The sequence below is a fragment of the Rhinopithecus roxellana genome, chromosome 16 (genome assembly GCF_007565055.1).
Source record: "Rhinopithecus roxellana isolate Shanxi Qingling chromosome 16, ASM756505v1, whole genome shotgun sequence".
Taxonomy (NCBI): Eukaryota; Metazoa; Chordata; class Mammalia; order Primates; family Cercopithecidae; genus Rhinopithecus; species Rhinopithecus roxellana.
Window position 1 is genome coordinate 58,619,577 of NC_044564.1, and position 27,699 is coordinate 58,647,275.

General features: G+C 42.3%; 1 long non-coding RNA gene across 1 annotated transcript; it reads left to right on the top strand.

Moving 5' to 3' along the window:
- The first annotated feature begins 74 nt into the window (after window positions 1-74).
- On the top strand, window positions 75-27,302 carry LOC115894007. Its single transcript, XR_004054062.1, has 3 exons — window positions 75-130; window positions 739-1,616; window positions 26,414-27,302. It is a non-coding gene; the product is annotated as an uncharacterized LOC115894007 (long non-coding RNA).
- The last annotated feature ends 397 nt before the right edge of the window (window positions 27,303-27,699 follow it).

The following is a 27,699-nucleotide window of genomic DNA, read 5'->3' on the forward strand; positions in this document are numbered from 1 at the left end:
GTGAGCACTCCACATTCTCTACCAGTGTAGTCATATATTTTATCAACTAATCAAGCTTGAATTTTCTATCTCTAGGTTTTGAATGGAACTGACCTGCTCTCTACGTCATATGCCAGGAAAGTAGGCCTGGGTAAGGCATTAAGAGGAATTAATCTAAATAGGATCATTTGTTCTGTACAAGTTTGCCTGTCAGCAAGATTTCTGATTGGCTGCCACAGGGAGAAAATGTGCAGAGGTCTATGTGATCTCAAATACAGCTGTTTTTTATAGTCTCACTTAACAAATGTGCCTGTAACCAAGTACAGCTGTATATGGCCTTAGTAAAATAGTGCTGGCCACAAATGCACTCTGGCTATTGAGAAAGGCACCTTTGTTTCACTGCATTCTGCATAAAGTGGTTATTAGCTCTATGACCAGACAGACCATTACACCTTTTTCACTTACTGTGTGGCACCTCAATTGTAATTTTAATTTTTTTGGTTACACTAACTGCATGTTTAGTGTATATGTATAGCATAAAATCAGCTGAAGTCCTTCTAGTATTAAAAAATTGCTAAGCTATGACGATTCTAATGTAACACTAATTGCAAGCCCTTTCTCTGGAGGTTAAGGGATTAGTAAAAATGGCCTGGCATATTTCATAACATTTTAATTCCTTTTTGTGTGTTTGAAATGAGAACAATGTGATCCTTGTCAGTTTACTTTTATTAAAGGACCTTTTTTTTTTTTTTCTTTTAGTTCAACTAGAGAGAAATTGAGAAGCAGCATCCACTGAAGTATCACATGGCTTCCCAGAATGTATTACACATTGCTACTGAGTCACAGTATGTGGAAATGTGGAGACCGAGAATACAGAACTGTGTAGGAGTGAGTGGGTCTGCCACCTCTCCCTGTACCCATCCAGTGTGAAACAAGGCCATTCATGCACACATTACTAGAAATGCCCTGGAGGCCTTATGAATAATCATTGGAGCAGTATCTGCTGCAAGATAACATTGTGCTTTATTTTTGCCTTTAAGTAAAAGGAATCTGAAATGAAACAATCTTCATTTCAGATATAAATCAGCCCCATAAACTTGAAGCTAACCAGAGATCCTGAGGCATTCTCATTACATGAAGTAATTGGTTGGTTGCAAGACTCAATTGTCCTGCAAAGTCTCTGAGAATTCAGATGAGCAGTTATCTGAAGAGTTATACATCCTCTCACCTGACGTGTTATAGCAACACATAGCACTGGCCAGTGGGGAGAATGATTTCTAGTCTCTGGTGAGGCCTGAACTCTCCAGCAAGTGGGCCTATGACTCAGAAACCCCGTGCTTCAGTATCCGAAGGTGGCCAGGGAACTTTGAGGTCCCTTTGAGGAAATGAAACTTCATCAAAAGCAACCGATATTAATGATATATTGTGCATCTATTGTGTACATCCAGTTTTGTAGTCTCCTTGGTGACGTTTATCTTATTTAACCTCCCCAAGAAATCAGCAAAATAAGTACCATTACCCTCTTTTATGGAATAAAACTAAAACTCACAGAGGTTGGGTAACTTTGGAATCACTCAACCTTCTCAACGCATGAAGAAAAAATCCTAAATCTGACCCAAACAGGAGACATCGGAGAGGTGAGTCTGAAGCTCGAAAGGTTAACATTAGAGAGAGAGATGAATGTGAAGGCATTGTCTTTATTGTTAGATGTAAAAGTGTACAGGAAAATTACCTCCTGGCAAAGGCAAAACTATAGGGACAGAAAACAGATCCAGTGGTTGCCAAGGACTGGAGGTGGGGGAAAGGATGACAACAAAGAATATAAGGGAACATTTTGGGGGTGATGGAGATATTCTTTATCTTGATTATGATGGTGGTAACAAGACTGTATATATTTGTCAAAATTCATAGAACGTAACACTAAAATGGGTGAACTATGTGTAAATTACACTTCAATGAATGTGACTTTTTTTTTTTCCATTTTCCAGGATTAGTATTCTTTTTTTGACTTTTTTTTTTTTTAAGTAAGTAAAAATCTAGGGGAATGGAAGGCAGGCTACTTAGAAAACATGTCACATGAATAAAGAAAGGAGCAAAGATCAGAACCCTAGAGAATGGCTAAACATAATTGGGTAGGAAAAGATGATCCTGGGCGTGGGGGTTGAAAAGCTCAGTGAGAGGGGAAACCCAGGATACTGTGGTTTCCTGGACACAGCAAGGGAAGAGCATGTTTCAAGAAGAAGCAGTGGTCAAAGCAAAAAAAAAAATGTTACAAAATCCAAGTAAGATCATGTAATTGGGAGAAAGGAGTGCAGAACCCCACGCGCAGTCCAGCAACACAGTGCTGGGAGGTGGGGAGGGAAGCCTCGTCCTGGGTCACTTGCTGCCACCAAGTGTGGAGGGGAATCCCAGACTTCCTGTTTGTCTTCACTGACACTGTGGAAGCAGGAGGCCGTGCCTTGTGTTTGATAGGGGTAGGAGGAGTATTATCAACATTTTTGTTTTGAGGGATTGCTCCTTTTCCTGTTCTTTGACTAGACAGAACAGACTTTTCCTGGGGCTTTTTTTCTTTTTAAATTGTGTTTGCTTGTTGGTTGTTGCCATTTACAGGATTTTCCAGTTCTAAGTCCAGGATATATGGGAGATAAAAAGAAAACCCAGAGAACTGAACCCTGTTCACACAGATTCCTTAAATCCTAAAGTCCTTGTTAGTCTGCTTTCCTCCTTCAACACTTCGTAGTTCTCTTAGGTTTATTTGTTGTACTGTGTCTAGGATTTTAAATTATACTTAGCCAGGGAGAAACAAGCCCAGAACAAGAAGTCCTCATTTTTTCTTTTTTTGTTTTTCTTTGTTGTTGTTCTGAGATGGAGTCTCGGTCTATTGCCCAGGCTGGAGTGCAGTGGCATGATCTCAGCTCACTGCAACCTCTGCCTCCTGGGTTCAAGCATTTATCCTGTTTCAGCCTCCCGAGTAGCTGGGACTACAGGCATGCACCACCATGCTTGACTAATTTTTGTATTTTAGTAGAGACAGGGTTTCACCATGTTGGCCAGGCTGGTCTCGAACCCCTGACCTCAACTGATCCGCCTGCTTCAGCCTCCCAAAGTGCTGGGATTACAGGATTGAGCCACTGCGCCCGGCCACTTTTTCTTTTTGATAGGAGAAAATATTAATTTCTGAGGGAAAGGATCTAGATGAAGGGCAGAGATGGAGAATCTAAACAATAATTTCTGGAGAAATCCCAAAGGGAGGGAAAGGGATTAGGAGCAGAGATGGAGTTGCAGGTTTTATACAGGAAAGGGGAGATTTTATTCGGTAAGACCGATTTCTTGATTATAAGAACAGAGAAGGCAGATTATAGAATTGTTCCAGGAGGGAGTATCCAGGTGGGTTTGATGTAAGGAAAAGAGTGTGAGAGAATTGAAGATGCCGGAAAGAACAGTTTCTTTCAACTCATTTTTTGGGTTGGATAAGAAAGGTAGTTGATGTCAAGAGGGGACTGAGTGGGAGGAAAGAGAAGACTCTCTAGGGAGTGGAAGGCCGTGGGAGACTGGATCATGGCTCCTAAAGATGTCCATAGCCTCATCCCGGAGCCTGCGAATGTCACCTTACATGGCAAAAACAGACTTTGTAGATGTTACTGAGTTAAAGGCTTGAGACAAGGAGGTTATCCTGGATTATCTGGGTGTGCTCAGTGCGAATCACATTCTTCCTAAGAGGGAAGCAGGAGGGTCAGTGACAAACAAGGCCTTGGGATGGAGGGTATCTGCTTTGAAGATAGAGGAAAGGACCAGAAACAAGGAATGTGGGTGGCTTCTAGAAACTGGAAAGGCAAGGGGACGGTTTGGCCCCAGAAGCCTCTGCACGGAACCAGCCCTGCTGACATGTTGACAGGAGCTCAGTGACACTGATTTCAGACGTCTGGCCTCCGGAACTGTAAGAGTATACATGCGTGTTGTTTTAAGCCACTAAATTTATTCATTATAGCACCAATAGAAAACGAAGACAACTGTGCAGCAGATATAGCAGGAGGGAGACTGAGAGGTCTTTCATCAGGAGGCGTGGTCTGAGGGAAGGGCATTGGTTTCAGATTTCTACATTTGAGATTCCGGTGGGGATAGGTCTCAGGCTGTGGCCATAGGACTGCAGTGGAGCTGAAAGTCATTTCACGGTTAACTTTCAACTGTTTAGGTTTTTTTTTTTTAATTGATAATCCATATACCATAAAATTCACCCTTTAAAATGTAAAATCAAGTGGTTTTTAGTATGTTCACAAGGTCGTACAGCCACCATTGTTAATTCCACAATTAGCTGCTTAGTTTTCATTGAATAGTATTCATTCTGTCTCCATATATTACAGTATTTTATTTTTTTGTATTTCAGTCAAGGTCTTGCTGTGTTGCCCAGGCTGGAGTATAGTGGGGGTGATCTTGGCTCACTGCAACCTCTGCCTCCCAGGCTCAAGTGATCTTCCCACCTCAGTCTCCTAAGTAGGCACATGCCACCACACCCAGCTAATTTTTGTATTTTTTGTAGAGACGGTTTTGCCATGTTGCCCAGGCCGGTCACAAACTCCTGGGCTCAAGTGATCCACCTACCTTGGCCTCCCAAAGTGTTAGGATTACAAGTATGAACCATTGTGCCAGGCCTATTACAGCATTAAAAAAAAAAATCATGCAAAGTTAAAAAAAATGTTCAATGTGTTGCTGTCACAGCTCCTGGAGACTAAGGGGCATTAGGTGAATATTTTCATAAGAATATATATTCTTAGGTATGAAGATTTATTTTGAATATATTACTTAGTATACTCACCCATTTGCAAAGGCTATACAGTTGGCCAAATGTGGACTTGCCTTCTGTTGATTGGGCCAGGTGTATGATTGTGCTAGTGGGGGTGGTGAGTCTTTTCAATGGAAGACAGGCTACAAAGAGGGAAGGCACATGCTGGCCACAGAGCTGCCCTGGAAGGCTGAGCCTGGGGGACTATGGGGGAGTCTGATCCTCAGCTCCAGCAGCCTCAGCAACACTGGACACAGACTTCTTGCAGCAGCTCTGGAGAAAGGCAAATCCCTTGGCCCCACACTCAGAAATGGGCCTTTCATACTCCACCTGTAGGAGTCCAGGGGTTCCAGTAAGGTTAACACCTCTCTGTTCACTACACCTGTGTTCTTTCCAGGGTGCAAGGGGACTCCAGAGGGTACTGTCAGATGGATCCAGTCGTTCATCATATTTCAGATAGAACCCCTTTTTCTTCCCCTCCTAGGTGGGTCTTCCTTTGCTCCCAGGAAAATTTTCCTAACTCATAACTCATTTAGAAGCAAAATGATCTGAACTGATATGAAACTGTTTACATTATTCATTCATTTAGTATGAATATTCACACACATCACCTCAAAATATTCACGTGGGGTGTTAGGTAGTATATGATATTTGGTAGGCCTTTCTAGAATCTGAACAGTTCTGAATTCACACAAAACAAACCTAGCTCCGAGTGTTTGGGATACGGGATTATGGACCTGCATTCTTATTTTAGGTGTTCTATTCACACCGTGCTCCACAGGCCTGATTTTTCTCCATATTTCCTGCAACACCCTGCACATATCAGATGCTCACCAAGCTTGGTTGAATACCAGACACTTTCCTGATTGAATGCCACTTGGCCAGACTTGTGCTCTCACTGGTGTGATGGTTGATTTTAGGTGTCAACTTGACTGGGTTAAGGGCTAACCAGATAGCTGGTGAAGCATTATTTCTGGCTGTGTCTGTCAGAGTGTTCCAGAAAAGACTGGCATTTGAATCAGTGAGCTCAGTAAAGAGGAATCCCTCTGATATGGTTTGGCTGTGTGCCCACCCAAATCTCATCTTGAGTTGTAGCTCCTATAATTTCTACGTGTAGTGGGAGGGACCTGGTGGGAGGTAATTGAATCATGGGTGTGGGTCTTTCCCATGCTGTTCTCCTGACAGTGAATAAGACTCACAAGATCTGATGGTTTATAAAGGGCAGTTCCCCTGCACACACTCTCTTGTCTGCCACCATGTAAGACATACCTTTGCTCCTTCTTTGCCTTCTACCATGATTGTGAGGCCTTAGCCATGTAGAACTGTGAGTCCATTAAACCTCTTTCATTTATAAATTACTGAGTCTCAGGTATGTATTTATTAGCAGCATGGGAACAAACTAATATACCCCTCACCCAGTGTGAATGGGCATCATCCAATTGGCTAAGGGCTCAGATAGAATGAAAAGGCAGAGGAAAGATGAATTTGCTCTCTCTCTCTCTTCTGGAGTTGGGACACCTAGCTTCTCCTGCTCTTGGACATCAGAACTGCAGGTACTCTGGCCTTCAGACACCAGGACAGGTACCAGTGGCTCCTCAGTTCTCAGTCCTCAAACTCAAACTTGGGCTGAACTATGCTTCTGGTTTCCCTGGTTCTCTGACTTGCAAGCAGCTTATCGTGGGACTTAGCCTCCCTACTCACACAATCAATTCCCCTAATAAATCCCCTGTCCTATCTCTCTTTATCTAATCATCTATATCTATATCTATATCTGTATCTATACCATCTATATCTATCTCTATATACCTTATCGGTTCTGTTTTTATGTAGAACTGTGACTAATACACTGGGCTAGGGGCTGACAGTGAGAGACGGGACTAGCTGGATTTCCTAGGCCAACTAAGAATCCCTAAGCCTAGCTGGGAAGGTGACCACATCCACCTTTAAACACAGGGCTTGCAACTTAGCTCACACCTGACCAATCAGGTAGTGAAGAGAGCTCACTAAAATGCTGATTAGGCAAAAACAGGAGGTAAAGAAATAGCCAATCATCTATCGCCTGAGAGCACAGCGGGAGGGACAATGGGATATAAACCCAGACATTCGACCTGGCAAGGGCTACCCTCCTTGGGTTCCCTCCCTTTGTATGGGAGCTCTGTTTTCACTCTATTAAATCTTGCAGCTGCACTCTCTTATGGTCTGTGTTTGTTACGGCTCAAGCTGAGCTTTCACTCACCTGTTTGCTGTTTGCTGCCGCCAAAGACCCACCGCTGACTTCCATCCCTCTGGATCCGGCAGGGTGCTGTGCTCCTGGTCTGCTGTGCTCCTGGTCTAGCGAGGCGCCCATTGCCACTCCCAGTCAGGCTAAAGGCTTGCCATTCTTCCTGCACGGCTAAGTGCCCGGGTTCTTTCTAATCGAGCTGGACACTAGTCACTGGGTTCCACGGTTCTCTTCCATGACCCACAGTTTCTAATAGAGCTGTACACTCACCACATGGCCCAAGATTCCATTCCTTGGAATCCGTGAGGCCAAGAACCCCAGGTCAGAGAACATGAGGCTTGCCACCATCTTGGAATGGCCCGCCACCATCATGGGAGCTCTGGGAGCAAGGACCCCCTGGTAACATTAGCATTTGCCTTAACTTTGGGCACTAGATTGACATCTCTGGGCTAGAAAGTGGCAGTACGGCTGACAGGCACAGGTGCTCTGCCAGGTGAGGTCAGCTGTGAACACAGCAAGGCCCTGAGGCGAGTCATGGCAGTCTGCTGCCATCCTGATGGCTGCCCATAGAAGGGATTAGGTGTGCCAGAGGCTGACAAGGCTGTCTGCCAAGGCAGACTCACACTAGACAGACTCTTTCTTGACTCTAGAGAGCAAACAGGTTCTTTCCTGAGGCTACAAAAATACAGGGTTATGGGCCACCTAGGTAGGGAGAAGCATTTCTTGTTTGCCCTGAAACAAAGAGATTTAGACTCTAGGGGAGGGATCGTCTGAGACCTGAAAGGCTGGAAATTGAAATGTCTGCTCAGCTCATAGAATGCCCTGCATCAAGGCTTTGAGGCCACCCCCTATGGACTTTCAATGTGTGATTTTACTGTGATATGATTATGCAGCTATTCATTTCATATTTTTACCCCCAAATCAAAGCCATAATGAGAAAAAAAGGCCTCGTAATCATTTCTGTGTATTTTGGTGACAAAGGAAATGGCTGCTGCTGATGATAATAAAAAAACTGCTGTTCAAAAACTGGCACTCTTTGTTGCCATTTATAAACGAAGCCTGGTAGTGTGGGCTCATTAGCAGCTGAACTTCATTTTGTCAAAGGAAATGGAGTCAAGAGAGATTATGTTTCATCTTTAATATGGCTGTTCAACAACAGTGCCATTATCCTGAGTTTCAGATGAATTTAATTGAACCTTAATGAGCAAAATTAGTTGTTTTATGCAATTAGAATTCCATTTAAATGGATTAGAAAATGAATAGGATTGTGAATGTGGTTGACTTGATTTTCCTCAAGACTGACTCTCTAGGCTCTTTTTGCCCCTAGGTTTTCTTTCCCCACTGAATAAACTAATATTTTCCTAATTTAAGAAGATTTTTGACTACCCCAGTTTTCCTACCAGTCTGTAGAAAATGCCTGGGACCTCTAAGAAGGTAGGCGGCAGATGGACTTGGTCAATGGGAACCAGTTACAGAGAACGAAGGTAGAAATGGCCTTCTAGTGCAGTATGTTCAGCCTCCCGAACACCTGATCTCCCTTTCCTTCCTGAAATGAGAAGGTAGATATTGAATCTCATCTAACAAGAGATGAGGAGAGATGAGCTTCAGAGTCAGGCAGATATGGGTACAAATCTTCCCTTTACTACTTATTAAGTTGGCGACTTGGAGTGTATATCTTGACTTTTGAACCTCAGTGTCTCTATTGGTACTATAAGAATAATACTTATTTCTGAAGAGGGGTGAACATTCAGTGAGGGAATGTATATAAAGTATTTAGTATACTGCCCAGCTCAAAAAGTGCATATTGCTACTGTCATTATTGCTGTTCATCATCATCATCATCATCAATCTTGCAACTTCTTGGGATCTTGCCGTACTGAAGACTATACAGCTCATTAAGTTAGGCTGGAATTTTTGGTCAAAAATAAGCTTTCCCAAGTATTGTCCTGAACACACCAGTGAAGGAAAGGGATGAGAGGAGAAAGCCAATTTGCTTAGGGCACTAGGAGGGTTGGCCCTCTTTTTGGGGAGAGTAGCAGGAGCTGGTAAATCTTGATATGGAGGAAGGGTATGGTTGTGTGAAATTCCTGCAATGGACACACAAAATCTCATCAGTTCCCTCGTCTGTGATGTGAGAAAGCCAATTCCTATGGAAGTTTCCAGCTCTGAAGGTCTTTCTGACCATGGCTGACTCCCCTGCCTAATGGACCACATTCCAGTGAGCAAACCCTTGCCAAATAATCTTTCTGACTTGCACTGGAATTACTGAAGCTTCCTGCTGAGTGTTCCCTACCATCATCAAGTTGACTCAATGCTCTGGAATGTGTCTTCCAGAGACACAGCAGAGGTGAGAATGAGGATCAATGTGATTTGGCTCAGCTTTAAAGAACACAGCCTTCCCCATGCAGCACAGCATCAACTGAGGTGAGACAAAGGAAAATCAAAGAATTACTTATGTTCACCCACATCACATCAACCTGAAGGTTTAAATGGGTTCTCAGGGAAAAAACAAACCATTAGTTTTGTTTTAACTACAAGATGCTATTGCAATATGTCCAGTCTCGTATTAAATGCTTCCAAATTGTTTCTGAGAGTTCCCATGGGGCATCTCAGATGTGCTCATAAAATCCTCAGTTTCCACATGTGACTGCCATTTTGCTCTATTTCTTCCCCAATGTTACTTCAGAAATGTCAGCTTTCTCAGCTGTCGCTGCCCTCCAGGTGGAGGGAGAGGACCTTTCTTCTCAGCCCTGTTGATGATGCTGAAGTTACCCCACCTTACTCCCAGAAACAAATGTAACAAGGCCGCTGTTAAATGCATACGTTGCAGTGATGTGCTGCTGCACCGCCTGCTGGTTGAAGTGGAGAATTGCAGGTCTGGGACTTCTGCCACTGTTTCTGTTGAGTTGGTGGTTAACTGAGGCTGATCCCCAAGGGCATTATCCTGTGCCAGCCCTGCACTTCTCTGAAGCAGGAGTGATTGTCATCCCACCTTTGCGCCTCTCTCCATGGTCGTGCTTGTCCCAAAACAGTGCAATTTCATGCTTTTAACCTTTCAAGGAGATTTTTTGTGCATGCTGGCTTTTTGGGTTTAGCTTTGTGCAGTCCTTAGTTTCATAAGGGATTATAATGGGCACCAGAGGGCTGAATGTTGGAGGTTCTTAAAAATATGAAGAACAAAAATTACTCATATTCAGTACTGGTGGTCTTATTGTAGAAATAAGAGGATAAAAAATTCAACTGCATACCTGGGCCTTAGGGCTCTAGGAAGAATCTGGGCCTCATGAACATGACATTGCTGGCAACAGGCAGGTCTTCATGTGACTTGCTTCTCCTATTGGGCCCTCACCCTCAGTTCACTGGCCTTTAACTTTTCTATCATCTGCAGTCACCTCCCCTTACCTTCCTTTTGAACACTTTGCTGCCACATGGCCTCCCTGTCAGCTTTCAAGTTGGTTTTTTGTTTTGGTTTTTTTAGCTTCTGCTCCCATTGCCACTCAACTGACTCTCTCTTTAAACATTCAAACCAAAAATTATCAGTATGAGGAGGGCGTAGAGTTTTGTCTCTTTTGTTTATTGATCTATCTCTAATACATAAAAGAGTGTCTCTACCGCTCAATAATTAATTGATTAATTGATACACCTTGGGGCAAGTTACTTAGGCTCTCTGCACCTTTAGTTTTCTTTACCTTAAAAAGAGATAATAATAGTAGTTTAACTTATACAGCTGTTATGAGAATTAAATGAATTAATATTTATAAAGCACATAGATTAGTGTCTGGCACAGAGTACATGCAGTAGAAGCATTTATTAAATAAGATTTTTAAAATGTCTAAACATGGTGCTCAGTAAATATTTGTTAAATAAACTAATTTCTTTAGGAATCAGATTGGCTTGCTTAGTTGGCCTCCTCTATTTGAGACCTCTTTTTAAAAAAATTTTTTTTCCTACAAGGTCTTACTCTGTTGCCCAGGCTGGAGTGCAGTGGTATGATCATGGCTCACTGCAGACTGTAGTGATCCACCTGCCTCAGCCTCCCAAGTAGCTGGGATTACAGGTGCATGCCACCATGCTCAGCTAATTTTGACTTTTTATATTTAGTAGAGATGAGGTCTTGCTATGTTGCCCAGGCTAGTGTCGAACTCTTGAGCTCAGGCTATTCTCACTTCAGCATCCCAAAGTGCTGGGATTACAGGCATGAGCAACTGCTGGCTGTTTGAGACTTCCTGTTCCAAGCTACCTCACATTCTGCTTTAGCCTCCATTGACTACCCTTGGATTGCATTCCCACTCCAGGCCATTTTCTGGACTAGGGGCTTGGGGGTCTTGTGTTAAGAGCAAGGTGACTTATGTGGAAGAGACACCTTAAAAGAGGACTCCGGAAGTGGTAGGTATCCTGGGTGTCTTAGTCTTTTTTTCACACTGATGATAAAGTCATACCTGAGACTGGACAATTTCCAAAAGAAAGAGGTTTAATGGACTTACAGTTCCACATGACTGGGGAAGCCTCACAATCATGGTGGAAGGCAAGGAGGAGCAAGTCACGTCTTACATGGATGGCAGCAGGCAGAGAGAGCTTGTGCAGGAAAACTCTTCCATATAAAACCATCAGATCTCATGAGACTTATTCACTATCATGAGAACAGTGTGGGAAAGACCCATCCCCATGATTCAATTACCTCCCACCAGGTCCCTGCCACAACACATGGGAATTCAAGATGAGATTTGGGTAGGAACACAGCCAGACCATATCACTGGGACACACCTTGGGGTTCAAGGGTAAGGACATTACAGAATATGCAAAATCATCCCTCTTCTCCAATGGCTGAGTTACTGTGTATAAGCTCAGGCACCAGCCCCTGCCTTAGGGCAGTTCTTTCCTGGAGGTTTTCTGTATCCCTTGCTAAGTTACTATGGTGGTTGTTCCCATCGGTTCTCTGAATAGGCTCAGTCTTCTTATACTCTCATTGGTAAATAAAGCATTGAGACTCTTGTTGTTCAGCCCTCTTCTCTTTCTCTCTGTCATTCTTTGACCTTCTTCAGCTCAGAGACCTTCAGGTTCTAGAAAATTGGCTTCCTCCACTGTGTACCATGAGGCCTTCATACATAGTTACTGGCATTTAGATGCCAAGGTGCTCCATCTCTGACTTAAAGGTATTTGGATTTTGTATTTCCCAGCTAGGGGACCACCTGAGAGCCTGGGATAACATTTTTGTGGCCACCAATCAGAGACTGAGCAGAGTGCTTTCTTATTCTTCCCTCTGGCTCCTTAGAGAACTAAGTTCCATAAGAGGTCCTAAGTTATTAGGGAGGAAGTGTTTCACTTTAGTAGTTTCAGGAAGTTGAGTCCCTGATGTCTTACAAGCTAAAATGGAGCAGCCGAGGGAGCTGGCAAGAGAGTCTTCATTGTGTGAGTGGGCAGGACCGGGTAATGAGGGCAGAAGTGAGGTCCGACGAGGTCCTTGGGAAGGACTAGAAGAGATGAAGTTGTTAGCTTAGACTGTGGCAGGCTGGGATGGCTGCTGTCTGAAAGATTAAATGGTCACATTCTGGGAACTGCCATTCACTTACCCAGGCCTTGAAGCCTACGGGACCCTCCAGACCACTTCCAGTCCTTTTAGGGGGGGCAGTTTTCAATCAAGCTACATTCCAATATCACCTAGAAAGCTATTTAAAAATAGATATCATTGGCCGGGTGCGGTGGCTCACACCTGCAATCCCAGCAATTTGGGAGGCCGAGGTGGGTGGATCACCTGAGGTCAGGAGTTCGAGACCAGCCTGACTGATATGGTGAAACCCTGTCTCTACTAAAAATACAAAATTAGCTGGGCATAGTGGTGCATGCCTGTAATCCCAGCTACTCAGGAGGCCGAAGCAGGAGAATTGCTTGAACCTTGGAGGCAGAGATTGCAATGAGCCGAGATTGTGCCATCGCAGTCCAGCCTGGGCAACAAGAGCAAAACTCCATCTCAAAAAACAAAAAAAAATCTAAAAACAAAATAGATATTCTTGATCTGCACTTCAGACCTTATAAATCAGAATCTCTTAGAGTTGGAGTCCAGAGATTTTTTTAAACTATTTTTTTATTGTTATTATACTTTACATGTGCACAACGTGCAGGTTTGTTACATATATATATATACATGTGCCATGTTGGTGTGCTGCACCTGTTAACTCGTCATTTACATTAAGTATATCTCCTAATGCTATCCCTGCCCCCCTCCCCCCGCCCATGACAGGCCCTGGTGTGTGACGTTCCCCACCCTGTGTCCAAGCGTTCTGGAGTTCAGAGATCTTATGATTCTTTAGTCTTCCACAGATGGTCCAAATACTGTCATGAGCCAATGTGGGCACTCTGTGGAAAATGAATCCAAAACCACTTTGATTGCCATTCTGAGTGGTTTATAAAAATATAAATATCGCCTTTGCAGAAAGCATGGATGGAAGGAAAGGCACCAACCTTGGCATTCAAGACCTAGGTTTGAGCCTTGTCTCTGCCACTAAGTTGGATAAATGAGTCAACCTCTTTGAGCTTCAGGTTTCTCATCTGTAAGCGGGATAGCAATGCCTACCCTGTCTACTACATAGAGTCATTTCAAGGACCAATGAAAATGAATAGGAAAAAGTGCTTTGAGAACTGAAAATATTACTCAAATATATAACATAAAACTCTAAGGAGAGTAATCTTTTTATTAAAAAAAACTCTAAGGAGAGTAGTCCTATTACTGTTCTATTGATAGATTTGTAAAGAATCCAATGAAATAGTTAACCTGGTGTGAATTTCTCCTTTGATTCTGCCCCATGTAAAAAAAAGTGCATGAGTGAGATAAGTTTATTTAAACTGTATGCGTTTGTTTGATCGCACCCTCGAGAAACAATCATTGGACTCCCAGATGAAGATGGAAGAAATAAATACATCCATTTACCTCTGTCTCCACCCTAAAGCTTCATTAAAATTATAGTGAAATGATTATTTAAAAGGCATAAAAACACAATGACATAGAAATGTAAGAGAAGGCACAATGAAATGTAGAAGATGAATTTGCATATAGAGGCAAAATTACTTCCAACCTTGAATTCTATATCCAGCCAAACTATCAATTTAGCTTAAGGCAGAAAGATATTTTTGCATTTATAAATACTTAAGTAATTTACCTCTCATGTGACCTTTCTCAGAAAGTTACCGGTGAATGTGCTATTCTGAAATAACAAATAAACCAAAAATAGAAAGACATGATTTGCTAGTTATTCTTAGTTTGCTTCTTCAGTTCTAGTCTCTATCCTTCTCTTTGCTTCAGGAGACTGATGTCTATGGACTACATTATCTGAGCTCCCTTGCGTGTGGATTTACCATTGGGTTTGACCAATAGAGATGTGGGCAGGAGATCAGCAGGAAGAAACTAAGGTTGTAATATTTATCGCTCATGTTCATCCCTTCTGAACTTCAGTTTGGCAGAGGATGCATCCTACCTAGGACCATGACTCCCACTGGGTGACCCCTTTCCCATAGATACATCTCTTATCAGGTTCAGATAACAGTTTTCTCCTTTGGCTAGTAGGGCTTTTTACTGCTGCTGTGTAGTGGACTTAGAGATCAACCAGTCCATATTCAAACAGGTCAAAATGCTTTGGGAGAGATTTCATCTAGAAGAGGAAAGCAATAGAATACTTAAACTGTCCTTGAAGGTATGAAGAGAGAGACACAACTGGAGGGCAGACTTGAGGTTAAATTAGTGATCAGAACATAAAAGCAAGCAAATGAAAAACAAACAATGAAGATATTAAAAGATGTTACATTCAGGAAAGACAAAATGTGCTGGAAAGGAAAAGAAATTGTAGTATACTACATGGCTCAGCTATAGCACTTATGTAATCATAATAACATAAACAAATATTACTTCAATCAAAGTTTCTATATGACTTACTGAGAATAGGGGGAGATGAGAAGTGGGGTGATGGTGGCAAACGGGATTTACATCCTCATGTTCCATAGTGGTAAGTCAGTGAGTACTTCTTAAAATGAAAAGCCAAGAAATAGCTGAATATAAATAGAAATAATCTCTATGAAAATTACTTAAAAGTAACACTAAAAGAATCAACTAAAATAGGTGAAAAATTGTGTCTACATTATGGTCATGTATATATTTGATAAAAATAAAACCAGTTTTTCTTTAAAAAGGGGAAAAGGGAACTAACTTTTCAATTCTTTCTTTTTACTCCCATCTCAAATATTAGGACTCCCTAAATTCCCAAGCTGCATTCCAGAAAAATAGAACACAAGACAAAAAGGTCTAGGAATAAGGAGGTATAGAGGATGGGAAGGCTTTGTGTGTGTACCATCCTCCTGGGATGACTAAAGACCCACCAGTGACAGACAGAGGTAGCAGGTTGAACCCATACCCTAGGTGGAATAATCAAAAGACCCAAGCAGAACAGGCTGAATTGTTCTAGAAATCTAGAAATCTAAAGGAAGGAGCATAAGAATTGAACAATAAGCTAAGTTTCTTTAACAAGGCCTTCTTTAGATGCCAAGCTCTTGGCAGCTAAAAACCAAAACTGGGGCATGAACTGTTACATAATCCTCATGATCAGAAGAGAATTATGGAACATTTCTCAGGGGAGAAGGAAGAGCTTTTCTAAGCAGTAGATTCTCAAAGAAATGTCTCACATGGGTGGCTTTTATAGCAGACATTCGATGGTCTAGATGACAGGGCTCTCAATGATTTTGCTACAGCAAGTATAAGGGTGGGTTTCCTGTGGTTTCCTTTGATGAAAGCCCAAGGCAGAGAGCTTTGCAGGGTTTAACGTTGACAGCCAGTAGCCTGCATGGGGGGCATGATCAGAGAAGTGCCCAAGGATGTCTGGCTAATATCAAAGATAGAGAATATGTTTTTAAAATCTGAGAAACATGAAGACTTGTGTGAACAGCAAAATGAAGCAGATATTGGGAGCAGTTTTAAAGCCACACAAAGCAGAAAAGTTGAGAGGAAGATTCTATGAATATGAGAATAACTGGAATGTCTCAAGGCTGCCAGCAGAGCAATTGATCTAAGGTTCAGACAGAGAGAGCTCCACTTCCCCGGGGACTAAGAAGGGATGGAGAGCCACAGGTTTCTTAGAGCTAGCCACTGAAGGCAGCATGAGGCTGCTGTCTTGGGAATGGAGCGTGGTGGCTGGAGCCTTCTGGGTCTGGTGAATAATAAGCAAGGTGGCTTAATTGTGCCCCATGTCCCTTCTCAGTGTATTGTTACATCCAGAGCATTCTAAACTTGGCAGAAAGTCCTTATGCCTTTGATTTACTTGCACTTCAAAGGGGGACTTGAGAAAATACAGAGCATTCCATTCTGGAGTCACAAACCTTAAAAGTGTTGTGGAAGCTAAGAGGAGGTTAAGTTTTATTCCAGTTTGGAGGTTAGGGAGACTTCCTGGAGAAGAGGGCTTTTTTAAAAAAGAAATTTTAATTTTAATTTAATTTTATTTATTTTTGAGACAGAGTCTCACTCTGTTGCCCAAGTTGGAGTGCAGTGGTGAGATCTCAGCTCACTGCAACCTCCTCTTCCCAGGTTCAAGTGATTCTCCTGCCTCAGCCCCTCGAGTAGCAGGGATTACAGGCATGCACCACCACGCCTGGGTAATTTTTGTATTTTTAGTAGAGATGGGTTTTCACTATGTTGCCTAGGCCAGGAGTTCAAGTGATCTACCCACCTTGGCTTCCCAAAGTGCTGGAATTATAGGTGTAAGCCACTGCGCCCAGGCAAAAATGGCTTTTTATTTTAGGTTTGAGTGATTGAGAGGATGTTGACACTGGTGACAACATAGTCAGCATAATTAGCCCACAAGGACTCAGGGACAGGAACAATAGGAGTAGGGGCAGTGATTGGGTGTGGCCAGAATGTCAGGGGTTTGAAGGAAGTGGATACAAATGAAGATTGAAGCTAAGACCAGAACATGCTTTGGAGGGTCTTGGATGCCAGGCCAGAAGAGCAGCAGGGCATCCAGTGGCTGGTGCCAGCTCTCCTTGGCAGTGGTAGGGTTATGGATCTGAAAGTGGGGTGTGCTGGTGGTATATGTGTGTTAGGAATGCTACTTCTCTCTCCTATCCATTGCTTGAATATCATTTCTAATGTACAGACCAGCCAGACTGGAATCTCCTTGACAACTGCTAACATTACTTGAACTCATACTATGAGTGCGGGCATTGTGCTGGGTGCCTTACATTTCTTACTCCCCAATCAATTAAGTAAGTACTATTTTTTTTTTTTTTTTTTTTTTTTTTTTTTTTTTTTTTTTTTTGAGACGGAGTCTTGCTCTGTCGCCCAGGCTGGAGTGCAGTGGCCGGATCTCAGCTCACTGCAAGCTCCGCCTCCCGGGTTCACGCCATTCTCCTGCCTCAGCCTCCCGAGTAGCTGGGACTACAGGCGCCGCCACCTTGCCCGGCTAATTGTTTGTATTTTTAGTAGAGACGGGGTTTCACCGTGTTAGCCAGGATGGTCTCGATCTCCTGACCTCGTGATCCACCTGTCTCGGCCTCCCAAAGTGCTGGGATTACAGGCTTGAGCCACCGTGCCCGGCCAATAAGTACTATTTTATTATAATTTTATGCCAAGTGAAGCCTGGTAAAAAGTGGATGTTTTCATCAAAGCTACATAGCTGGTAATGGTGGAACTGAGTTCAGTCCCAAGCCCCATACTTCTGTTCATTACCCCTTGGTTCCTCCATGAATGAGTCCTTCTTTTATAGCCTTGCTGATCCCAGGGATTAGTGCAGAGCAGGTGCTCAAATGATTCCTCTTGGCTTCCTGACTGCTGCCAAGACATCTCCAGAGTAGGACGCTAGGAAGATCAGCCTGGCTTAGGTAGAGGGGGCTACTTCCCTGGAGACAGACTGGGGCTCAGCTGCTGGGGTAGTAGTGACTCCTGTCTCCCAACCTGCTTGCTTTGGCCTTCCTAAGCTCAGGGAACTCTCCTACATGCCCTTGATGTCCTGCTCCTGGGGAGAGGGCCCAGAAGGGCAGATTGGTGGCTTCCTGCCTCCTGGTGCATCTGTGGAAAGCGCCTCTATCCCTGCTCTTGGCTTTCAGACATCTAGAGCATGGGCTAGGCCTTACTAGTGCATTTCCTTCTCTCTCCCCCTCGGCCCAGGGTCTCTAGCTTGCAGATTTGCTAGTGCACTTTAACCCTTGAGAAGAGCTACTCTTGGGCACTGTGACCTCTGTAGCCCCCAAGTTAGTGCCTGCCAAAGTGTCTAGCATGGCCAAAAGTGTCTATCATTTGAGACAATAACCATGAGATGTTCTGCTGTCAGTTCCTGGGTCGAGGTAGGGGTGAAAGGAAATGATGTGGACTCCTTGTGTTAATTGCTACTCAGCCACAGGAAGCCTGGCCACAGGACCACCCTTACCAGTCAGAGAATAGGCAATTAGGCAAGTTTCTGTCCACCTCCTATCATGGTGTCTAAAATACCTTTACTAGAAACCTGTACTTTTTCCCTATTTTATCCTATTAAAATGCAGATGCTCCTGGCAAGACTATATTATAAGTGCCTATTACTTTACTTTTCAACTAGGAATATTTGAGCGAGGTAATTATGAAAAACCCAGAGTAATATATTTAAGCAGATGAGATGGAGAAGGGTTGGAGCTTCTAGGCAACTAACAACAACAGGAATGGAAGAAAGACATGTATTAGGGAATTTTGAGGCACTAGGGACAGCTCTACATAACCATGTCAGTAAGGACAGGTTCTAAAATTTAAATAAAACAAAATAAACTCATCCAAAAAAGTTATCAAGCCAGGAGTAGGTAGGAAATCCGTCCATGCATCCATGCATCCATCCATCCATGTATCCATCCATCCATGCATCCATCCATGCATCTATCCATGCATCTATCCATTCATCCATCTATCCATCCATCCATCCATTTATCCATCCTTCAAACATGTACCTACTTTATGCCAGGCACTGGGCCAGGTACAGGAGGAATTACTTAGATAATTTAGACATAATCCCTTCCCTCAAGTAGCTTCTAGTCTGATGAAGTTAGGGGAGAAAATATGTGATATATGTGAAAATGACCTCCAAACAAGATAGTAAGTGTTAAGGCTCATGAGACAGGGACAGATAAACTGCTGTAGGAGTTTTGAGGTGGGCAAGCCCAATAACACTGGGTGAATCTTCCTGGAGGAGGTGGCATATAAGCCAGAACTTGAAGAGTGAGTAGAACAAAATTTGGAGCTAAGGAAGGGCATTGGACATAGAAAGGGCAGAAGGAAAGGAAAGGAGCAGAAGATTGCAGGATACACTGGAACTGCAACTAGGAAGTGGCCTTTGTGGCTTCACAGAGTATAGGAAGGAGACGTTGGAGATAAAGCTGGAAGGGCCTACCCTGGACTCTAAGAAGCCCTGAGGCCTTGGCTCAGGGTGGACTCTGTTCCCAGGAAGGGGTTGCCTTGCTATGCTTGGAAAGCCTGGGAAGGCTGTGAAGTGATGGAGTGCAGGGCTTTGTGAAACACGGAGCGCAGTGGAAAGTGGGGAGGAAAGAGTGCTTTAGTGTTAGACAGATCTGAGTGGGATTCTCAGCTTTTTTTTTTTAATTTTATTTTTTGCTGGGAAATTTAGAGCATGCTATTTAGTTTTTTGTGCTTTCAGTTTTTCTCTCTCTAAAAATATTTTTTAAAAGAAAACATTTAATATAATTAGATCTAGAATATTCTCAAACTCCAAGGCTAGAGACTATGGCCCCATGGCAGTTTACAGATTTTTTTTTTTAGCTCTTTTAAGTTGCAAAGCAGGAAGAAGCAGTGTCTATTTCAACTCTTCTATGCCCTACCCAGCACAGAGTGGGCACATCCCTCTGGCTGGTAGAGGCTGAGGTTGGAACAAGTGGCATGATTAGCAGGGGATCAAGTGATTCTTCCCGTCTGTGCTCTGCGTCTTGAGTGTAGAGCAGGGTTCCAACCTTAGAGGGGGGATTAAGCTTGGACAGGGGCAGCCCCACATCACTAGCTCAGGATGACTTCTGCAAGAAGCACAGAGTCAGGGTACCAGAGTCCAAGAGCCTGGCTTTTCATTCTGTGTATCAGTGAACAACTAAAAACAACCAAAATGTCCAATAAGAGGAAATTGATTAAATAAATTATGGAAGACGCATGCTCTGAAATACTGTGAGACCATATGGTATTGATCTAATTTTATTTATGAAGTAATATTATCATAAGATAGCCAATTAAAAAGTAGACATTAAGGTAATATATATAGTATATGCCCATTACACATATTTATATGTTCCCTTTTATTATAATTAATAAGTGACCATTATTCTAGCAAAGACATATTGCTCAACTTGTATACAAGACTCTACTCATTCTGCCTCCTCTTAGGGCATGGACCCATCATAGTCACATCCCCCTTTTCTTCTGGATAGTTACCACCACCTTAAAAACTTGTCATAATATGACTTGTTCAAAAAACTAAAATGAAATATGAAAATTCCCTTGACTCCCATCTCCTACAAGTTACCATGTCACCTTTTCTTCCCTTCACAGCAAAACTTTTGGAAATATTTATTTTTGCCTCTATTTCCTTCCTGTACATTTTCTCCTAAACTTACTTCGATTGTGTTTTTCTTCCTACTATTCCATTCAAACTGCTCTTGTGAAGTCATCAATGCCAAACTTGGGTCAACATCGCCCATTAGATGGTCAGTTTCTACCCCCGTACTTAATCTTCCAGCAGCCTTTGTTGTAGCTAATCATTCTCTCCTGCTTATAACCCTTCCTTTGTTTGGCTTACGGGACATCAAACCCTTCTGCTTTTCCTCTTGCTTCTTTGGCTGTCCGTTCTTAGATGATTTTGCTGGATTCTCCTCATTTCCCTTACTTTTTCATGTAGCTTTGCTCCAGGACTCAGTCGTCAGACCTCTTCTCTTTTTTATACTCTCTGTAGGAGATCTTATCTGGCCCATGGATTTAAACACCTATACAGTGCAAATTCCAAAACACTATCTCCAGTCAACACATCTCTGCTTGGCTGCTTAACAGGCATCTCACATTTAAGTTCCCCAAATGGAATTTTTTGTTTTTCCCAGACATGCCCCTTCTGTGCTCCAAGTCTCATGACATCCCCCTGTCCACGTGGGTCACTCCGACTTCCCTGTTTCTCTCACATCCTGCAGTGATGCATTGGCAATTTTGCTGATACTACCTGAGATCTGCTGTTAGCAACACCCTAGAACATTTCCTACTTCTTATAACTCCACAGCTCTCAGCCTAGTTTAAGCTACCAGTATCACTCTCTGATTCTACCTGACCTCTCTACCTCCCCACTGTGTTCTCTAGACAGCAGCCAGACTAATCCTGAAGGTGTTCATCTCTGCTTACAACTCACCGGTGACTTCCAACACACAAAATAAATTCCAAAGTTTTTACCATGTCCGCGAGGCCCTATGATCTGGCCCCCACTACCTCTCTGATCCCACCCTTTTCCTCTCACTCACTGCCCTCAACACCCACCAGCCCCTTTGCTGTTCCCCAATCATGCCCAGAACATCCTTGCCTTAGGGTTTTTGCATTTGCTATTTCCTCACCTGAAAGTCTCTTCTCTCAGATTCCTCTGAGTTTGCTCTCTCACTTTCTTAAGATAACTCTTGAATATTCCCTAATCAAAGAGGTATTTTCCAATCTCCTATTCATAAAATAATATTTATCCTTATTCTGCTTTATGTCTCATATAATTACCCGTTATGTGTGGTATAGGTTGTGCACTGCCCAATTCCTGGGGATGTCATTCACTTTAACTGCAGTGTGATTGGCTCCCCCTGGAGTTCTTCAGTGCACAACTGTGTAGCCAGACCTGATAACATACATTATAATACAAATTTGTTTGGTTCTTTGCTTATTTTCTCTCTCTCTTTCTTTCTTTCTTTCTTTCTTTCTTTCTTTCTTTCTTTCTTTCTTTCTTTCTTTCTTTCTTTCTTTCTTTCTTTCTTTCTTCTTTTCTTTTCTTTTCTTTTCTTTTCTTTTCTTTTCTTTTCTTTTCTTTCTTTTCTTTCTTTTCTTTCTTTCTTGACAGAGTCTTGCTCTGTCACCCAAGCTGTAGTGCAGTGGCAGCCTCTGCCTCCTGGGTTCAAGTGATTCTCCCACCTGAGCCTCCCAAGTAGCTGGGACTACATGCACCCACCACCATGACCGGCTAATTTTTGTATTTTTAGAAGAGATGGGGTTTTGCCATGTTGGTCAGGCTGGTCTTGAATTTCTAACCTCAAGTGATCCTCCCACCTCGACCTCCCAAAGTGCTGGGATTACAGGCATAAGCCCCCGTGCCCAGCCTGGCCTATTTGCTTATTTTCTGACTCCTCCACTAGAACGTAAGCTCTTCAAGGTCAGGACAAGGTCAGGACTAGTCCAGCCTGTAGAGCAGTACCCACAACATAGTATATATTCAAAAATTATTTGACATATGAATGAATATGTGCTTGATATATGTGTATTTCTACGTGGATGCATAGAGGGAAAAGGTCTAAAAAGAAATACCCAAATGTTGATGGTGATTATATCTGAGCAATGGAATTACATGTGATTCTTCACGGTCTTCTTTATTCTTTCCTTTAGGCATGGATATTTTAATAAAATGAATATATTATTTTCACAGAGACTAAAGTATTTTGGAGTCAGATAAACCTGAGATTGAATTCTGGCTCTACTCATTGTGTAACCTTGGGCAAACTTATTACCATTTCTGTCTCTCTTTAAAATGGAGATTCTATCTAGTTCACTGGACTGTTGTGAGGCTTAAATAAATATGTATGTCAAAATTTGGCATGGCACCTGTCTGAGAGCCAGCCTTCAGTAAATAGTACCTATTCTCCTCTTACTTGTTATATTTTTATTATTTATATTTTATTATTTTATTTTTATTATCACTGACACGTAAATAAAGGCCCCCAAGCCTTGAGGATGAACCTCATGTTCATCCCCCGATATCCTTCCCTGATGGAGAAGGGAATTGCTAGGCTGGCCCAATGCCCAGGACAGTGCAGGGTAGTGAGTTAGTGAAGGAGAAACCATCACACCTCAAAGGAGACCCCATCATTAATACAATCTAAGATCTTGAAGACACCTGAATCCCTGTATGTTTGCTTGTGGATTGTGGCTGGATGGGTAGGAAGAGGAGGGAGGTATCCTGTTCTTTACTTTTCACTGGGTCTGGAAATGGAGAAAACCCAGGTAAAAGAATGACTGGGGCCACCGGGGACAAATGAAACTGGATCTTTTGGGTCTGCTGGAAGGAAGAAAAGCTGAAGGGAACCTGTCAGAAGCCCAATATGCCCACCTGGGCCAAGTGCCCAGGGCCAGGAGAACATCCTTACCTTGGGCCAGAGACCTGGGAGGCAGTGGAACAGGATGAGGCGGCAATCTCATCATGCCATCCTTTAGCTCAAACAGCAGAGGACAGATTGGCTAGTCATAGATTTATGGTGACATTTATCTTGGTCAGAAGTTATGTTCATGTCCATCACAATGGTGTACTTCATTGCTCACCTGCTGGCTTCCCAGAGAGCCCACCAAGAAATGTCTCAGCCAAAATGGCTCAATTATCAATCCTGGCAATACTTCTGGCTTGAATCCTGCTACCTTCTCACCATGGAAGGCTCAGTAATATTAATTTAGAGTGAAATCTGAAGGTCCTACTTGCCCTCTCTTGTTTAAAACTAGAACAATGGTTGGGCACAGTGGCTCATGCATGTAATCCCAGTGCTTTGGGAGGCTGAGGTGGGAGGACTGCTTGAGCCCAGGAGTTCTAGGCCAGCCTAAGCAACAGACCCCCATCTCCATAAAAAATACCAAAATTAGTTGTGTGTGGTGACATGTACCTGTATTCCTAGCTTCTTGGGAGGCTGAGGTGGGAGGATCACTCGAGCCCAGGAGTTGGAGGCTGCAGTGAGCTGTGATTGCACTACTGCACTCCAGCCTGAACTACAGAGAAGACCTTTCTCTAAAAAATAAGTAAATAAGTAGGTAAACAATTAAATGAAACTGGAGCAAGCCTCAAGCAGGCAGCTTCCTTCCCCCATCCTCTGGTCTATCCTTATTCCTGTAGGATTTCCAGAGGCATTCCAAACAGAAAACATTCCTAGCCCTCCAACATGAGAGTAGCAAAAAGAAGGAAAAAGACGGTCAATGGCCAAAGGTCTTTCATTAGTCAAGAGTCTTCAAACCCAAAAGATTATTCTTCCCAAACTTTGAACCCCAAATGTCTCTCCTTAGGAATAATTAAAGGCAGATAAAGAGATATTTGTTTCTGGTTCACCTATAGGCACTCCCAGGCATTCTGTCCCTTAGCTTTTTGAATTCTCTTCCTGAAGAAAAGGCAAGAGGATCAAAGAAATGAGTTTGCCTGTCATTAGCCTCCAAGCCATATGTACCAGAAATGTCCATCATGGTGTCTGTCATATCCATGCCTTTTCTAAAAGAAATTTCCCTGACCTTAGCACCAGGTTTCAACCCAGCATTAATGCTCCCACCCCGCAACAGCTGGTAGGCCCAGGAGTGGGGACCTGATTCAAGGGCAGTGGAAACATTGGCCCATGAGGTGGTGTTGTATAAAAGAAACTCTGCCCCAACTGAAAAGAGCAGGGCAGTGATGTTTGTGTCCTCAGGAGTTTGAAATGGAGACAGTCTGAGGCTGAAAGTATGTATCTCCTAAGACAAGAGGGCTCATTCACCAGCTGTGGCCATTGGGATAAACCAAAATTGTGAGAAAGTAAAAAGCATGACATGGAGAAGACATACATATTAAAGGTGTTGAGGCAGTTACTGGCAGCTTGGAAGAAGAACAGACACAGATAGAAGCCAGTGGTATTACTGAAGATTAGTTGTCCCTGGTAGAACTTCTTCTGGATTTGATTGTTTCATAGTCATAACTTCGAGCAACTCCATAAACTGACTCACAGTACAGTGACTGAAGCTAGTTTTCCAAGCCCTTTTTTTTTCTTTTCCATAGCACATAAAATAAGTAGTGTCAGTGTCACTGTGGGGCCTCAATCTTCCAGCAGACATCACCAGCACATTCTTACTATTGACAATCAGTCTTGGCAAGCTTGCTCGTCTCCAACCATCCATAAAGCTATTTTCCACTGGGCTTCTTTAAGGCCCACGTGACGATGACATGAGAAGTAGTTTCCATTTTCCCTGGTTTGGCTCCATGAACACATTTAGTATATATTGAGCCACAGCTGTACAATTAGACAGGTACATTCTCCTCCCCTTGTGTGCTCCCATGTTCCCCCAGGGTGAAGCCCCAGTGGATTCACAGCCTGGTCAAGCACATTTTACATTTGGTAATAGAGCCCCTGGGGATTATGTGTGAAAGGATGCAGCAGAGATCAAATTTCTTAAGACTCTTTGCTTTATATTGCATCTTGATTTTTGCCTTAGCTCCTCTAGTTTTTGCCTTTAATTATGTCCGTAGAATAAGCCTAGAAGTTGCAACCAAGAAGATCAAGAGGGTAATTGAAAGTCATTTTATTACGTGGAAGAGGCTTAACTTTAATAGGGAGTAGATAAGAAGATTGTAAGAGTCTCTACAGTTCAAAGGTTTTCAAGAGTACACATAAAAACAATTTATATCCTTTGAAATCCAAAAAAATGTAAAATCCAATCAATTAATATAGTAGTGTAGGTAAGTATGGCTAATTTGCCTAGAGAGATGAAAGAATTCGGAAACAGTCCCTACTGTAGACACATGGGGATTCACGTGTTCCATCCGTGTTGTGACAATTCTGTCATCATCCCACAAGGAGTCTCTTTGGTAGTTAATAAATCATTGTAAGAGGGGATGGTAAATACAAAAATATTTGGGAAGATATCCCAAAATTGTTTGGGATTATATAAATTAGCATCTTTCACCTCAGATTTAGAACTGAGTAGAATTTTTTAAGAAAACCAAATATAAATTATTTATGTTTTTGCATTAAGGAATCTGTACATGTTTAATGTTTTATCATTTCTAAAACATAAAATAATTTTAGCCTGTTAGAATAAAGGCTGGTGTAGTAATTTTAATTTCATATGCACACTTCAGTAATTATTTAAGCTTGTTATTTAAGTTGAAGTCAGTTTATAAATAGTATTGGAGCATATACAAATATTAAGATTTGCTAAACTTATAACTTTAATTCATAGCTTTAAGTGTTAAGTATTAGTTTTACATGCTAAATCAGAAAATTGGTGTAGAAAAAGGCTATAGGATGGTAATGATGATGGATTTGACACCCATATAACTCCCCTCCCTCTTAAAATCCTACTAAAGTTATAGCAAAGGAATTATCTTTTTTAAAGGATAATTGAAATCCATAAGGATGGGAAGAAAAGGCAAAAAGACAATAGCAATACATTTTGGAAGCTGAAAAGCAGAATGACTGTTAACTTACTTTAGCAGATGCAAGAGACCTGAATCTTAATCCTGAAATGGAGAAAGCCAAGAATATCCTGATCTAAACCACAGAGCCCTCAAAAGGCTCAGAACAACACACAAGTTTTTGGGAAGTTACTGGCGGATGTGTGTCATCAAAACAAGCGAATCAGCAGTCCTCTCTCTAAGAAGAAACAACTGGAAATGCTGGGTTCTTGAATTCTGATTTTCTTTTAGGGTGAGAAAGTGGGTCACTCAGCTCTACTTTATAATATTGGGCTCCTGAGAATGATTAGTATTTAAATGAGCAGAGATACTTCTAAAGTGTTCTATTATCTAAATTATACAGGGATAAGAAAATGGGAGGTTAGCACAGACAGAGTGAACCCCCAGGGTGAGGGTGAAGGGAGATGACTGGTACATAGCCCAGTCCCGGGCAGGGAGGATGAACATCCAGACCCAAGCACTGAGGCACAGGAGGTAGGCAGGCTGCGGATTGTCATCACCACATCATTGGCTGCCATACCTTCTTCTTCTTCTTTTTAATAAACTTCATTTTTAGAGTAGTTTTACATTCATAGTAAAATTGAATGGAAGATACAGAGGTTTTCCATATACCCTCTGCCCCAACACATGCATAGCGTCCTCAATTATCCACATCCCTCACCTCAGGGGTATGTTTGTTCCAATTGATTAATCTTCATTGACACATCATGATCACCTAAAGTCCATACTTTACATTAGCGTTTACTTTTGGTACATCTAAATTCTTCAGGTTTGTATAAAAGTATAATGACATGTCCATCATTACAGTAACATACAGAGTAGTCTCACTGCCCTGAAAGTTCTCTGTGTTCTGTTTGTCCCTCCCTCCCCCTTAACCCTATGGCAATCACTGATCTTTTTACTGTCTCCATAGTTTTGCCTTTTCCAAAATGTCATACATATGAAATCATACAGTATGTAGCCTTTTCAGATTGGCTTCTTTCACTCATTAATATGCATCTAAGGTTCTTCTGTGTATTTCATGGCTTGATAGCTTATTTCTTTTTAGTGCCAAATAATATTCCATTGTCTGGATGTACCACAGTTCATTTATCTACTCACCTACTGAAGGACATCTTGGTTGCTTTCAAGTTTTGGCAATTATGAATAAAGCAGCTATAAACATCCATGCGCAGGTTTTTTGTGTGAATATAAGTTTTTAACTACCTCGAGTAAATACCAAGGAGCATGATTGCTAGGTCATATAGTAAAAGTACATTTAGTTTTCTAAGAAACTTGAAAGGAAGGACAGCTGTTGAATTAGC